The sequence below is a fragment of the Pseudophryne corroboree genome, assembly GCF_028390025.1.
Source record: "Pseudophryne corroboree isolate aPseCor3 chromosome 3 unlocalized genomic scaffold, aPseCor3.hap2 SUPER_3_unloc_5, whole genome shotgun sequence".
Lineage (NCBI taxonomy): Eukaryota > Metazoa > Chordata > Amphibia > Anura > Myobatrachidae > Pseudophryne > Pseudophryne corroboree.
This window is the reverse complement of record NW_026967541.1, coordinates 126,851-144,081: the sequence shown is the minus strand read 5'-3', so window position 1 is coordinate 144,081 and position 17,231 is coordinate 126,851. Positions and strand designations below refer to the sequence as shown.

The 17,231-nt window shown below is 44.3% G+C and overlaps 1 protein-coding gene across 1 annotated transcript in view; it reads right to left on the bottom strand.

The window, feature by feature from the left end:
• The window catches only part of LOC134984352 (zinc finger protein 585A-like), a 104,533-nt gene that overhangs the window by 52,127 nt on the left and 35,175 nt on the right, over positions 1 to 17,231 (bottom strand). The gene's annotated exons all lie outside the window — the stretch shown is intronic.

The following is a 17,231-nucleotide window of genomic DNA, read 5'->3' as shown; positions in this document are numbered from 1 at the left end:
AAGGCAGAAGATATAGAGGGAGAAGAAGAGACGTATGTGACTGATATAAAGGCAGAAGATATAGAAGGAGAAGAAGAGACGTATGTGACTGATATAAAGGCAGAAGATACAGAGGGAGAAGAGGCGTATGTGACTGATATAAAGGCAGAAGATATAGAGGGAGAAGAAGAGACGTATGTGACTGATATAAAGGCAGAAGATATAGAGGGAGAAGAAGAGACGTATGTGACTGATATAAAGGCACAAGATATAGAGGGAGAAGAAGACACGTATGTGAGGGGTGATCAGCAGTGTAAGGAGGAGGAAATCCCTACAGATATCAGCACAGGTGAGTAATAAACACTTATTACAGAAGTCACATATTCTCATTGCTCAGTCACTACAGCAATCTCTTATCCTTCACCCTCCTCCGCCATCAGCCCTGTTCTCAGTTGGGTGTTTCTAACACAAGGCTATCCATGACAAATATCTCATGTAGAGAGTTATTACACACAACACTATAATGTTATTAAAAGTAACAAGCATAAGTGTATTATTAGTGATTATATATAAATGTTTATATATGTATGTATGTATGTATGTATGTATATAATATAATTAGTATTGTTTTTTGTGGAGTGCCTAATTTATATGCATTTTGTTAGATGATGCAGGTATGAAACATTTTCTGCTATACAATAGACCTGAGATCACCAAATACAATTCGTATAAGATTCAGAAATAAAATTAAATTTGAATCTAGAACTTCAAGTAAAACAGAGTAAAAGCTTATCACAAGTACATATCTGTATAATCATAAGACAAGCGTTTTGCACTTGTTGTCACCCTTGCATGGGCGGACTTGTTCTTATCCACTCCAATTCACTCTAAATCCAAATTACATGTCACCAATGCGTTTCATCAATAGTGAGTTCTTCAGGGGTGTTTTCTGTTAAAGGCTTTATCCTCAAATATCAATTGTGTAGATTTTAAATAATTGTGTAACCTTCAGACGGTGATTGTGGACTTGTTCATGATGAACACATTTCTAATTACTTGTGAATAATAGTTCCTGCTCTGTGCAGTTCTGAGGTTATGACTTTAGGGAATGCAATGGCCAGATCCAATATTGCTCAATCTAAGGTCTCCCAGTAGCCTTACTACATACATAAATGTGTCTTGCATTACTATTTTAACTAACAATAATAAACAGTGGAGTTTTAGTTCATGTATTGCTCAGTGCATTTAAGCCTGCAGCCCCCGACAAGGGACCCCACTATACTGCAGGTCCTACTCTATTGCTCAAAATAATTACCATAAAAACAGCTATCACATTAGTGTTAGACTTTAGGTATGCTCTCAGCGGTGGAACAGTGGCTGAAAGGCTTGGATTGGTTTTCAGAGCACCAGTCTGACGTGCCACCACATCTCACGTGGCCTTCCAATTCACAAGATCTGGGACTGCTTGGCTGGGTCCGGCATTGTACTGTCGGTGCAGGTCCTGATGCGTTTGGAACGATTGGTGGTTGCTAGGCGCCCTAAATGCCTGTGGTCCCGATTTGTCATGATCTACTTTCGCCCACTGTTCCTCCGCTGAGATTCTTGGTGTCCATGCTTCTTCCACTGTAGATGGATACTACTCACTGTCTACAAGGGATCACCAACAAACAAAAGCCGGTCTCGGGCAAAACCAATGGCTCCCTTTTGCCAGTTGCATCATGTGCACGACCCATGGTTCCATCTGAAAAAGAAACAATGTCTCAACAAATTTGCATTGTATCAATACCTCAGACATTCACAATGATCATCCAGTAGTTTTAGTGTCACCATCTACACGCTTGTGCACGTCCCGTGTTGTTAATATACCCGGTGGAACCACCCATGTCGCCATCCGTCGCTCACTCCAGTACATCAAAGTGACGTCATCTGACACACGCTACATCCGGGGACACGGAGAGAACCTCGTCCACGTGACCTATAGTAACCAATGGGGACAAAAGTATCAAGTAACCTGCCAACAAAACAGTGTAACAACACCGATCAAATTCTATCCTCTTAGATAGATATATATGTTCCTGTGGCAGGATCCACAGGTTATCCACAGGATAACATTTGGATATGATGACGTGACAGCGGATTTGCAACAAACGGTCAAAGCTTTCAGCCTCCCAGTATGCAACGGGCCTGTCCATATATCCCCGCCTCCTGGCTCAGGCAAATCAGTTTTTCTCCGGCTGGTTCCACAGGTTATCCACAGGATAACATTGGGATATGCCGGAGGGACAGCGGAAATAGCACCAAACAGTCACAAGCTTTCTGGCCTCCCAGGATGCATCAGGGCTCTTGCATATAATCCCGCCCACTGACTCAGTCAAATCAGTTTTTTGTTTGGTGCGGCAGGAGCCGGACCATGGTCACAGGGCTGCTGTTAGGGCAGCCCTAAGCTTTTATTATTTTACTTTTATAGTCTGTTTTGAGTGATCTTTCTTAACAGCGTCTTAAACGCATACTAGAAAGAGTTGCTCCAACAACTCCCCACCGGGTCGCAACAATGCTTACCTTCGCGGTACAGTGCTGTCTCGGCGGGCGTCTGTGACGGATGTTCTAGCAGGTCCAGCAGACGTTACCAGGCTGTGGCCGGACCATGGGGAGAAGGTAAGGCATCGGTTTCCTTTTACTAGGGGTTTCCGGACACAGCCGCACTGTATTGGAGGAGACTACAAATAGTGGTTGATGCGCCGCCACTCTTAAGTGCAACAGCGCTACGCTTTAGGGACCATAGGCGCCAGGACTAGGTTGAGGCTGCGATCCCTAGAGTTTATGTCAACAAGGGGAGTCAGGCGCTCTCCTGGTCACCCCTCCCCCCAGTTCATGACCAGTTTCCGTGCGTCTCCCGTCCATGAACTGATGGCCTCACTTCCGTCTCAGACGCTACCACGAGGGTACTCGGTCGCAGCTTGGGCCGCTGCGGTTGTGTACACTAGAGTTTCCGCCTAGACCGGGTCGCAGACAGGAGCGTCTGCATACACTTATCGTTCACTGAGCGTCTGTGTCCGTTATTGAGCGTCTGTGTCTCTCATCAGTTACCGGAGCGGTAGTGTACACTAGTAGCATCTGAATCTACTCAGCGTCTTTCGAGCATATTGATAGATCATGGAAGTGGGGTGAGTCTCCCTGTATCCCACTCTACTGAGTAAGGGTTATACAGTACTAAAATTCCTTCTACTTGTTAGTATGAATTGTTAATTTTGGTACATATTGCATATGAGGCCTGTACAGTACTGTTGTTTTCTACAAAAATGTCTGAAAAACTTGTTAAAACATAAATACAGTAATTGTACTCCTACTTGTAAAGTAATTGTTTGTGGTTTGATTATATTCTCATATTACAATGTTTAATATATAACATGTGACTGACTGCTAGTATGATTGCTGACTTTTATATGTTGTCAGTTTTATTCTGAACCTCAATTCAGGTGCACGGTTGTGGTCAGATTGATTTCACTTCTATATATATATATATATATATATATGTGTGTGTTTGTGTGTGTGTGTGATTCTCAGTCACAAATTGTGTAGTTGGTAAACACTGAAAAATTGACTATGTCTGTGAGCGGCAAAAGTGACAAGGATAATTTATCAGGCACTCCTACATCCTTAACATGTTTATCTTGTAAAATGGGGATTTTAGATGGAATGGAACAGTTTATTGCTTATGATGGGTTATGTACAAACTGTTATGCGTATCGGCAAAGTAAAAAGCAGACTCCGGTTCAACAACCAGTAGAACCACCATGGAGTATGTTCGCGCAAACCTTGTCTGCAATATTGTACAGATTAACTCCTGCAGTTCCACCCCAGGGAATAGGTTACACTATTAACCCATACATGCAGCTCCCTCCTTATGATTTGGTTCCAGTAGCTTCTACAAGTAGCCAGGCTGTTAGGACCAGGGTAGATACATCCATGTTGCAGACTACACAAGATGATACAACAGATGAGGATACAGTGTATTCTAATACCCCATATGATGATCAGTCGGAGGGTTTTAGCTCAGAGGATATAGCTGAGCTTATTGATGCAATGAAGGCTATTCTCTCTTTGGAGGAATCAGCCAAGACAGTGTCAAAATCTAAAGCACCTGTGTTTAAATGAACAAAGACAGTTAGCACTGAATTTCCAGTATCAGAAGATCTGACGGAAATGATGGAAGAACCGTGGGCACCGCCTGGTAAAAAATATAAGATTCCGAAAAAATGGGATTCTTATTATCCTTTTATAGCTGCGGATTGTTCAAAAAGAGAAGTTCCTCCTAAAGTAGATGCACATGTTGTGCGACTTGTGCGTAAATCTGTTTTACCATTGCCGTCTACTTCACTGTCTGATGTTACAGATAGAAGAATAGATGGTTTATTGAAAAATATTTTTTTCTCTCTCGGGGGCTGTAGTAAGGCCAGCTATGGCTTCAGCCTGGATGACGAGAGCGATGGTAGAATGGGCGGAGAAACTAGAAAAAGGCCTCTCCCCTTTCACAGGGGAGGCGGAATCTCTTTTAGGACGTATAAAACAAGCTGCGCAATATTTGGAAGAAGCAGCAATTGATATGGGTACAATTGCTTCTAAAGCATCAGCCTTGACAGTAGCTGCTCGTAGAGCAGTTTGGCTACGTACTTGGAAAGCGGATGCAGAATCCAAGAAGGTTCTGGAAGCTCTGCCTTTCGCTGGTGATATTCTGTTTGGAAAACAATTGACAGATATTCTAGAATCGGAAGCTGAATCCAAGAAGGTCAGACTTCCGGTTAGTTATAACCCTAAGACTAGGGGTTAGAAATTTCGGCCATTTCGATGGCAAGGCAGGGCAAAAGGGAAAGAGGAACCTAAGCAGCCCCAGTTCAATAAGTCAACTAGGGGTAGGAAGCAGTGGGCCAATAGACAGCCGGCTTCCAAGCCAGAACAGAAGCCATCAGTCTGAGGGTACTGGCCTCCAGCAGGAGGATTCCAGGGTTGGGGGCTGACTCCTTCATTTTGCACATATATGGCAGCAGTCGACGACAGATGCTTAGGTGCAGAAGGTGGTATCTCTCGGTTATGGTTTCCCCTTCAAGAGGCAGCCTCCTCAAAGGTTTTTTTGCACCAGTCCGTCTTGAATAGATTCGAAGGCAGTGCCCTGCAGGAAGCGGTTAAGAAACTGCTTCAGTCTGGTGTAATTATCCCAGTACCCCCGACACAATGGGGACAGGGGTTTTACTCCAATCTATTTTTGATGCAGAAGCCAAATGGGTCATTCCGACCCATTCTCAATCTCAAAATGTTAAACAAATACATTTGGTTTCCAAGGTTCCACATGGAGACATTATGCTCCATAGTTTTGGCCATGGAACCGGGAGATTACATGGTATCTCTGGATATACAGGATGCTTACCTACATGTGCCTATAGCACAGTCTCATCAGTTTGTACAGTCAAATTTTGCTGTGGTGCGCTCCCTGGGTTACTAGGGCAATATTCACTCTTCGGAAGGCGGGTGTTAGACTCTGATGAGGGTGTTCTTTATTCGGTAATAATCCCCCACTCCAATTCTCGTGGTTTTACCCAACAGATGAAAGAGAGAGCGATATATAGTGAAGTAAGGTCGGAATGAGTTCTGCTCACATTAATTAAATAAACTCAAATGTGTTTCAAAGATTATCTAACAAATTGGAATCCCCCTAAATTGGCAGACCCACGTACCAGATTCTGTGGGGTGTCAGTCGTGCCCACCCAAATACGCCTGTGGTACTGCTTCCACTGCTTTCTAGCAGATCTCCTCCAGGATATTCCAACGCTTCACCACTCAATTCTGAGTCACGTCCCCAAAAGTAGGAAGAAAGTAGCAGTATATAGTGAAGTACTGTTTGTTCTGGTGTGCAAATGGTATTGTTTTATTAAAGTGCAACAGAAGGTCTTTTTAAAACTAAGCATATATTGTCAAAGTGCAAATTTGCAAGAATAAATCATTAAAAAATCGCAATTCACCACAGATTAGTGGACCCACGTACCAGAGTTGTTGGGGGTGTATCAAATGTCCACCCAAAAAACGCATCAAATATTGCATTAGAAGTAATGCTCTGCAGGGAGCACTTAATAGTAACGCTCTGCAGGGAGCACTTAGGTTGTATACAGTAGTAACGCTCTGCAGGGAGCACTTAGGTTGTATACAGTAGTAACGCTCTGCAGGGAGCAGCTTTAAAAGAGTTTTTTTCTGAGCTCACAATCCCATTGTGAAAGGATCTCATAAATTTGATAAATAAAACCTGTGTTTAAATCCCTTTTCTATTTCACTTGCTTATATCAATTATTGCTCTACCCATATACCCATACATAGGTAGTGCTGGTATATCAATTATTTTATACCTTTCATTATTTTTTGTCTTTCCAGGCTGACAATCAATTGCCTTATGTCATGCCTATTGAAAAATCTATCTTAAATAAAAATAATAAGTTATGTTTTCATTTATTCTTGAAACAAAAAAGAGTGCGCCACACATTAAGGCTTCTTTATATATAAACCCTCCATCCACAATTCCCACATACTTAATGGAATCGCTCCGTCTTAGCTCCTCCTTCAATTTCTCCAGCTGCTTCTGCAAAAGCCTGATGAGGGGAATGACCTGACTCAAGCTGGCAGTGTCTGAACTGACTTCACGTGTGGCAAGTTTGAAGGGTTTGAGAACCTTGCAAAACACAGAAATCATTCTCCATTGCGCTTGAGTCAGGTGTATTCCCTCTCCTTTGCCTGTATCGTAGGTGGATGTGTTGGATTGGCCTTTTGCTGCTCCTCCATCCTCTGAAGCATATAGAGTGTTGAATTCCACCTCGTTACCACCTCTTGCTTCAGCTGATGGCAGGGCAGGTTCAGGAGTGTTTGCTGGCGCTCCAGTCTTTGGCACACAGTGTCTGAATGTCGAAAGTGCCCCACAATTTTTTGGGCCACCAACAGCATCTCCTACACGCCCCTGTCGTTTTTCAAAAAATTCTGCACCACCAAATTAATTGTATGTGCAAAACATGGGACGTGCTGGTATTTGCCCAGATGTAATGCATGCACAATATTGGCGGCATTGTCCGATATCACAAATCCCCAGGAGAGTCTAAGTGGGGTAAGCCATTGTGCGATGATGTCCCTCAATTTCCATAAGAGGTTGTCAGCTGTGTGCCTCTTATGGAAACTGGTGATACACAGCGTAGCCTGCCTAGGAACGAGTTGGCATTTGTGAGATGCTGCTACTGGTGCCACTGCTGTTGCTGCGGGAGGCAATACATCTACCCAGTGGGCTGTCTGTCATGTAGTCCTTAGTTTGCCCTGCTCCACTTGTCTACATGTCCATGGTTAAGTGGACACTGGGTGCAACCTCATTTTTAAGATAGTAATTTTTATTGAGAATGATCAATAACCAAAGTAATCAAAGTAATATTGTACATACACAGGTACAGGTCAAGATAAAGAACTAGCAGATGAGAATTTGTCCTCATAGCATTATAGAATTATAACATTAAGACATTGTCGATTAATGTTAGAATGAAATATACAGTTCTATGAAAATATAGCGTAACAGAGGATAGTAACATTCATCCTGTGGAAATGGAAACGTGTGTGTGATCATTCCCTTTTTTTTTTTTTCCAGCTATAGTATATAAACTACACAAAAACCGAGAGAAAACTTGGTAGAAATAAAAATAAGAAGGATAAGAAAAGTAAAAGAAAGAGAGAAAGTGTTAGAGCAAGAGGGGAAAGTTGAGAAAGTCACAGATAAGGAAACAGGAGGTTGGCTGTAAGACTAAGCAAAGATGATAACAGAGGGAGTGGTAGAGGTATTAGCAATATGAGCTTTAGCAGAGTCCGGGGATGAGTAAAGAACGCGTGAGATACCTCGGGGACCATACGTTGTGGAATTGGCCCACTGTGTTATTCCTTAAACTAGTAATATATTCCATATTGGCTATATAATTAATCTTAGTCATCAATAATGCCTTGGAGGGGGGTTTGTGATCCTTCCAGCATTTAGCAATCAGGGATTTAGCCGCCATGCAGAATTGCATAACAAGCCTATCATGGGTTTTGGGTAGTGACGGTATGGGGGCTTGAAGTAAAGCAATTTCCGGAGAGAGATCAATGTTATGCCCGCCAGATTGAGCCATAAGCGCTCCAACTGTGTTCCAGAAAGGGCGAATAGAGGGACAGGTCCACCACACATGGAAAAAAGTGCCCGCCTCTCCACAAAGTCTCCAGCATGAATTTGAGGTCGCAGGGAAAATGGAATGAAGTCTGGAGGGGACTAGATACCATCTTGTATAAACTTTGTAACATGTCTCCCTAAGTGCCACACTAATAGAAGCTTTAGCAGTGCGCAATCTAATTTTCTCCCATTGTTCGTCTTCTAATGGATGGGAAAGATCTGATTCCCAGGCTAATTCGTGGGGTTCACGGGGAGGAGGATCTGGAGCCAAAACAGAGTTATAAATTGTGGAGAAATTCCCCTTTTTGCCAATTGAAAGCAGACACATATGTTCGAAGGAGGTGGGAGTAGTTTTAAGTTGTGATTTAAGGAAGCTAAGAATTTGAATGTAATGGCAATGACACAAGGATGGAATACCAAGGCGTTCTTGAAAATCTCCAAAAGAGGTCGGTGCAGAATGGCCCTTAACATGGATAAATCTCGTGACACCCTGAGATTGCCATGGGGCTGCCATGTGTCGGTCACTGCCTGGAGGGAAGGTGGGGTGACCCCAGATAGGTGACAGAGGTGAGGGGTATGAGGAAAGATTATAAGTGGTGCAGAGTTTGTCCCACAATCCGAGGGTGAATTTAACCGTGGGGACTGAATAGGCTGAGGCTGGTCTGCAGGACCTGGGTAGCCACAGTAGGGAGTCCAGGGGGATACCCTGAAATATAGAGTTCTCAATATCAACTCATTTTCTGATCCCTCGGGGGGGATGCCAGGACACTATGTGGTTAAGTTGACAGGCGTTAAAATAAACCTTAAGATTGGGGTATCCCAAACCGCCTGAGGTTGCACTCTTGGTCAATATGGTTCGTCTTAAACGAGGTTTACGATGAGCACAAATGAATTTGTGACACACTGTTTGCAGGGAGGCCAGTGTTACTCTGGACACAATTGTCGGGATGGTTTGGAACAGATAAAGGATACGGGGGAGGAAATTCATTTTTAGGGCGTTAATCCGTCCAATCCATGAGATGTACAACCGGTCCCATTTATCTAAGTCATGCTTAAGCGTTTTAATTATAGGAACATAGTTAGCCTGATAGAGGCTAGTATAGGATTTAGTGATATATATGCCCAGGTATTTTATGGCCGAGGGCCTCCAGAAAAAAGGGAAAGAAGAGGTCAAGGTCAAGCTAGTATGAGAAGAAACGTTAAACGCGAGGGCCTCTGATTTGGTATGATTGATTTTATAACCAGAGAGGGAACCGTACAAAAGTAGTTCTTTCTGTAGGTTAGGAAGAGAAATCAAAGGGTTAGAAAGAGTCACGAGCACGTCATCCGCAAACAGATATTTTATACGAGCTCTGCCCCTCAGTAATACCCCCAATATCAGTATTGAGTCTAATATGGGCTGCAAGAGGTTTAATACATAAAGCGAAAAGTAGGAGTGAGGGAGGGCAACCCTGGCGGGTTTCGTTCTTTAAACTAAAGCGGGGTGAGCTTAATCCATTAGTCAGGACCATAGATGAGGAGTTAGAATAAAGGATCGCTACTGCAGTGATGAAATGACCATGAAGACCAAACGTAGATAATGTAGAAAACCAAAAAGGCCAAGAGATGAGATCAAACGCCTTCTCGACGTCAAGCGCCAGAGCAATCGCTGGTGTTTTCGTTGCGTTAATTTGGTGAATTAAGTTAACAATACGTCTGGTGCTATCTGAGGCCTGGCGGCCGGGAATAAATCCCACTTGATCAGGGTCTATTAATGACGTCAACACAGTATTCAGGCGAGATGCCAATATCTTGGCAAAAAGCTTGAGATCAGTGTTTATTAAAGAGATGGGTCTATAATTTGAGCAATATGAGGGGTCCTTACCGGGTTTCGGGATAACTATAATACGAGAGGTCGTGGAATCAGTGTGAAAAGGGGTGCCCTGCATTATCTTATTAAATAAAGAGACCATATGAAGGATAAGCTGAGGAGCGGACGTTTTGTAATGCACCATCGGTTAGCCGTCTGGGCCATGAGCCTTAGAAGGTTTTGGGTTTTCAATGCCGCTTCAATCTCCTCAGCAGAAATATCAGCATTGGGAGCAGAGTTAGCTGCATCATCTAACCGAGGAAGGGCGCATGAATCTAGATATTGTTGAACCTGATCGGCATGTGCCGAAGGGTCGGTCGGGGGGTCAAGATTATAGAGTGCTCTGTAATAATCAGAGAAAATACCATTATTTTCTTAGGGTCGTAGGTAGCGCTACCCGAGGGTTCTCTAATAGTATGAATGGCTTGATTAGCTTTTTGGCGCGTAGGCGATTAGCCAACAAAGTATGAGCCTTGTTGCTTTTGTCGTAAGATGATTGATTAGCCCAGCGAAGTGAGCGCTCAATGTTCTCCGCCAAAAGAGATTGTAGGTCATCACGGGCCTTAGAAAGGTCGGCTAGTATTTTCTTAGAATGTGTGCGTTTGTGTTCCCTATCTAGTTTTGCAATGGTGTCGGTTAATAAAGCAATTTGCGTTTCCTGATTTCTCCTACGGCGGGACGCAATTGGATTATGGATCCTCTAATCACCGCCTTATGGGCCTCCCATATTGTGGCTAAACCGCATTCGCCCTCTACATTGACATCGAAATATTCCTGAATCCTAGTTTTAATTAAATCCTGAAATCTAGGGATCTTCAATAGGGTTTTGTTAAGTCTCCATGTCGGTCTACCGTCAGGGATATCAAATATGTCAAAAGTCGCAGCCAAAGCCGCGTGGTCAGTCCAAGTAAGCGGGACTATCGAGGAAGCGTGTGCCGTCTGGGAGAGAGGTGCACAGCTTAGGAACATATCAATGTGAGAATACTCAACATGCAGATTGGAGTAAAAAGTGTAGTCCCTAGTGGTCGGATTAAGAAAGCGCCAGACATCAAACAGACCAGCCTCGGCCATGCCTCTGTGTAGTACAGAAGAGTGTGGGGTTCGTCCACTGCGCAAGGGGCCGGAATTATCCATATATGTGAGAGCCATATTGAAATCTCCACCAACAAGTGTCTTACCCCGTCTATATGAGTAGAGGTCTTGGAAGAACTTGCGAAAAAATTTGGATTGGGCCGTATTTGGAGAGTACAGATTAGCCAATGTAACCTCCTGGTGTCCAATTTTACCTCTCACCATTACATAACGGCCTTCAGTGTTGCATTTACAGTCTAGGAACTGGAAAGGAACGGATCCTCTGATTACAATAGCAACCCCATTTCTTTTCGCTGCATTATTGGAGTACCAGGCCATGGGAAATCGTTTAGACATCAGTGAGGGGTGGGAGGCCGATTTCAAATGTGTCTCCTGTAGAAAAATCACGTCACCTTTCAAAGTTTTGAGAGATCTGTGGAGGTGAGAACGTTTCTGGGGTGTATTCAGCCCCTTTACATTGATGGACAGACATGTTAGCGGCATGGCTAAAGAGAGAGAAGGGGGCAATCTACAGGAAACCGATGGGGCCCCGAACTCTGCTAAAATAGGTGAGAGAGAGAAGAAAAAAAGAGAGAAGAAAAAGAAAAAATAATAGAAGTGTTTAATCCTATACACAAACAACTATATAAGATATACAGATCTAACTATCTATAAATGCAGGTAAATCATTGTACATACGAACTATAACAAGAACCTAGAAAAGGAGGCGAGAAAGAAAAGACAAAAAAGTAGACGTAGTATCCCAAAGGCAGGATACCCGACTACTAAGATTGAGCTCTAAAAAAAAAAGGAAAGAGCTCACTGGTGGGATACAAATGCAATGAAATAGAGGAGGGTATTAGCCCTATATTCTTAGGTATAGCTCTAATCCCTAGAGACTGGGGGAGGAAGTGTCAAGCCAAGGCACTGACACCCCCCACCCAAAACTAATCGTAAATAGAGAGAATGGGCCGTCCAGCACCATAGAGGAACCTATAGTAGAGGCAGGACAGTCCAATACAGAGAGAACCAGATGAAAAAAAAAGATAACCAGATATTAGACATAAGACAGTATCAAAGTAGTAATAATATCAGAGCAATGGCATTGTCGCTGAGCTGACCGGTAACTAGAGACGGGTCCCTGGGTATCGGGGCAGGGATCAATCTTAAGGCCCATTTATAGGGCAGTGTATCCAGTCCACCGGTCAGGACTGCAAGATAAAAGTACAACAACACAAGAAGTACATATATCCAGCCAATAAGAACTGTGCAGAAGTTAAGTAAAGGAGCAGTCATATCTGAAACAGCATCTAAAATGGAGGCAGCACAACACTTGAGTAAGAATATGAAAAAGATTAGTTAAACTATACGGTATCAAAACTCAAATGTAAACATAAATTGAAACAGAAGGGTCTTCACTTCTGAGAAGTAGTAGTAGGAGACAGTTGTAGTTTGTCTCCGTCTTCAGGGGAGCAGACGATATGAGCTTTGCAATCAATCTCCACAATCAGACGAAAAGGAAAACCCCAACGATACTTGTAACCGTTGTCGCGCAGTGTAGAGGTAACAGAACGTAGGTCACGCCGTTTAGCAATAGTCACTGGTGACAAATCCTGGTAAATCTGGATCCGTGATTCTTCGAATAGAGTTGAAGTCGAATTCCTGCATGCCGTGGTAATGCTGTTCTTAGTCTTGAATGACAAAAACCGAAGAATAACATCACGGGGAGGATCAGAGTCCCTTGGTTTAGGCCGCAGGGCGCGGTGGGCTCTCTCTATCAGGATGGCAGATTCCGAGAGCGATGGGACTAAATACAGAAACAATCGTTTGAGGTATGGTTCCAGTTCGGAGGCCGAAATGGATTCAGGGACATTGCGAATGCGTAAGTTATACCGCCTCTCGCGATTTTCGCTATCCTCAATTTTATCTTTAAGGAATTCCAACTCGCCAGATAGGTAGCTCATATCCTCGCCCACTTGTTTGTGGAATTCCCGTTGGTTTTCCACCCGTGATTCCAGTGAGCTGGTGCGAGAGTCCAAGGCCGCCAAGTCGGTCTTCAGCTCACCGATCGCTGATTGTTTCACGAGAACGAGTGCCTGTGGTGTGTAATAAGCGTGGACTATGCCAAGAGGACACAGAGGAATCGGGCATATGACCAGATGATCAGATACAGTAGAGCCAGGAACAGCTAACAGTGTTTTTGTAGGATTACAAGAAGTACATGTATTCACAATGTTCAGGAGACGGGACGGATGAGGTTTACAAGCCAACGCTGTGGTATTATGACCTCATGAAAACCACTTTGGAGCAAGAGACAAGGATAAGGTCACAGTGTAATCTGGATCCGGATTCTCCCACTCTTGTGGAAGAGGAGGCATCGGAGATTCTGGATCTGGTAAGTACATACACATTTTTATTGTATTGTACCCACACATTTTTACATGGAGTTAATTTTTGCTTTATATTGCTGGATATTACACCGGAGCTGGAAGTGAAGCCTTCCATGAGCGAGACAACTGAAGTGGACGACCCAACCCCACAGCCATGACCCCCGAAACAGCGGAGGTCATCCGGAAACCCACTTCTGCCCCGCCCAGCTCACAACAGTTTTTTTTACTCTCGCCGAGGAGGTTCTTAATAGGCCCCCGGACTTGGAGCAATCGTTTGGCAATTACATCATGGTGGAAATGTGACTGATGAAGGAGGATCAAAAGAAGATCTACAAGCGTCTGGTTCTTGATGCTACCTCATTCACAAATGACAAATCTCTTGTTGAGGTGCGTGAGATAACACTTGGGATAAGGTTGGTTTATTATCCTCCCTGCGCTATCGCCCCTCGGTGTCTAATGTTGTAGATTTCTTGATAAAAGTAACATTTCTTGATACAAGTAAATGACTTAATCTGTTTGCTACTAGATGTCACATGTTACACATAAATCCCCGCTGTTCTTGCAGTCTGGGTTGAACATTGCATGTGACTATGTAACAGAAGACTATATTATGTTCCTCCAATAAGTGTGAATGGAATAAAATAGTCTCATCTTGTGCCTGTATTCTGTATAATGTATTATTCCTATCAGAAAGATGTTACCTGGGTGTTATATATATAGTTACTGGGATACTAGTGGGCTTAGAGAGTGGTTGATCCCAGGATGTAAAGATATTATCTTCATATACAAATTATGGATCGTACTTCATTGTCCTGGTTGAGGCCTTTGGGTGTTTGGGTCACCATGTGGATTATCATACGCAGGTCCTCCCTGTTGATGGTGTGTATGTAGTCACCCCCTCTCCAGGTTTTCTTAACCTCCTTCAGTCCTGTGACCTTGAGTAGTTTGGGATTTGATTCATGATGTTCTTTGTAATGTAAGGAAAGTGGATGTTCTTCCAAACCTTTTTTTTATATTCCGTATGTGTTAATTTATTCTCATTTTGAGTGGCTGTATAGTCCTTCTGTTATGCACACCAGTGCCTGCAGGAAAGTACTGGTGTCAGAACTGTTATGCACTCCAGTGTCTGCAGGAATGTACTGGTGTTTGAACTGTTATGCAAAACAAATGGACTCACAGACAAACTGGGGAATATGACATAACGTACACAGAAGGTGATAGGGTAACAAAATACACACAAAGTGAACAGAGAAGCCCAGAGGCTAAGGAACTGGGTATCTCCCTTGTATTAGAACTGCTCAGATGGAAAAAGCAAGATGTTGTGTTTTAATACGTAGAGAACCCGAAATGCTGTTGCTAAGGGCAACAGCAAAACCCTAAAGGGTTACCAACGGGTGTGGCAGTAAACTCCTTGGTCAGAGATGGAATGATAGACACAAGGAGAGTCTCCACAATCCTAATTCTCACTTGCAGTGCACAGGTTTTAGCTTACTGCCACTAAACTGACCCCTGACACCTAGCACAGTGAGACAGGATTAGACAGGCAAGTCTTAGAATACAGCCGCAAACTTGCTAAGTTCACAGAGTAGTAACAGAACCCCAGCAAGCTAAACGACTGACTCCAGTCTTACTGCTAGGTCTGGATTGGCAGAGTGTAATACCAAATCCCCAGGCCTATTTGCAGTAAGCAACAAACAAATACAAAGCTACACAGTACTGGCTAACTTTCATGAACTGACTAACCAACAAAGATTCAGCAGCATCTGCTTACCCTGAAAAGAGGCCTTATAAAGCAGATGCTGTCCATGCCCCACTCAGACCTCACAGACTGTGAGCACAAAAACCAGCACCGGATCCCCTGCCGTGCACAGAGCCTATAACCACTGCACAGCAAAAGACCCGAACCGGAGTATCAGCTGCGCTCAGGTTACTCCACTAGCACTTGTCTCCCGGTTGCCATGACGACGTGGCAGCACAGGGCAGGAGACCCTAACAGTACCCCCCCCTCTGACGAGGGGTCAAAGAACCCCTACCACCGGGTTTATCGGGGAACTGCGAGAAGAAAGAGCGTATCAGTCTGGGGGCATGAAGATCACAACTGCGCACCCACGACCGCTCCTCCGGGCCATACCCCTTCCAGTGCACCAAAAATGACAGCCGACCCCGAACCACCTTGGAGTCAAGAATCCTTTCAACAACAAACTCCCTCTGGCCACGTATCAGAAGAGGGGAAGGTCTTCCACTGGAAGAAGGATTACTAATCGCCCGTTTTAAAAGGGAACAATGAAATGTTTTATTGATACCCAAAGAACGGGGCAGATCTAACTGAAATGCCACCGGATTGATAACCCTGGTGATCTTATAAGGGCCGATGAACCGGGGCCCTAACTTATGAGATGGCTGTCTCAACTTCAAATTCTTGGTAGACAACCAGACGAAGTCTCCTAATTTGAAGCTGCAGGGTCTTTTCCGCTTATCAAAAACCCTTTTGGTCACTAATGACACAGACACAAGGGCTTTCTTCACTTTCCGCCAAATACCTCTAAGGACCGAAACCACAGAGGAACCACCAGGCGTGGAGTCCAGGGGGTCAAAAAAATTGGCCTTAGGATGATGCCCATACACACAAAGGAAGGGAGAGATCCCTGTAGCAGAGTGAGCCGCGTTGTTATAGGCAAACTCCGCCATGGACAGATGAGCAACCCAGTCAGTCTGACACTTGGAGACATAACACCTGAGGAACTGCTCCAAGGACTGGTTCACCCTTTCAGTCTGCCCATTAGACTGCGGATGGTAGCCTGACGACAAGCTGACAGAAATCTGGAGATCGGAACAAAATGCCCTCCAGAATTTGGCCACAAACTGGGATCCGCGGTCAGAGACCACATCAAGTGGCAACCCGTGGAGACGCACAACATGCAGCATAAATAATTCAGACAGGCGTCTGGCTGATGGCAGCCCAACCAGTGGAACGAAGTGCGCCATCTTCGAAAACCTGTCAACGACAACCCAGATGGCTGTCATCCCCGAGGATTTGGGCAAGTCCACCACAAAATCCATTGAAATGTGGGTCCATGGCTTAGATGGGATAGAGAGTGGATGTAATGGGCCAACAGGAACCCCTCTAGGAGTCTTATTTCGGGCACAGATGTCACATGCCCGAACCCACTGATCCACATCCTTAGCCACCGAGGGCCACCACACCGCCCTAGATAGCAACTCCCGAGTTCTGGCAATACCCGGGTGACCTGCCGACTTCTTGGCATGGAATTCCAGGAACACTCGCTGTCTTAACCTAGGAGGCACAAACAAAAGACCTACCAGAAGGTCTGGAGGAGCCTGCTCCTGTGCTCTAAGGACTAATGATAAGAGGTCCTGGGTAATGCCCACTTTAATACATGATGGGGAAACAATGGGCAACGGCTCCTCGGTGGTTTCCTGGATTGGAGCAAAACTCCGCGAGAGCGCATCAGCCTTGATGTTTTTTGACCCAGGGCGATATGTTATAAAAAAATGAAAGCGAGCAAAAAACAAAGCCCATCGTGCCTGCCTGACATTGAGACGCTTCGCTGACTCTAAATATGCCAGATTCTTATGGTCAGTGAGAATTGAGACCACAAACTTAGCCCCCTCAAGCCAGTGTCTCCACTCCTCGAGTGCATCCTTAATAGCCAACAATTCCCGGTTACCCACGTCATAATTCATCTCGGCAGGCGAAAATTTACGG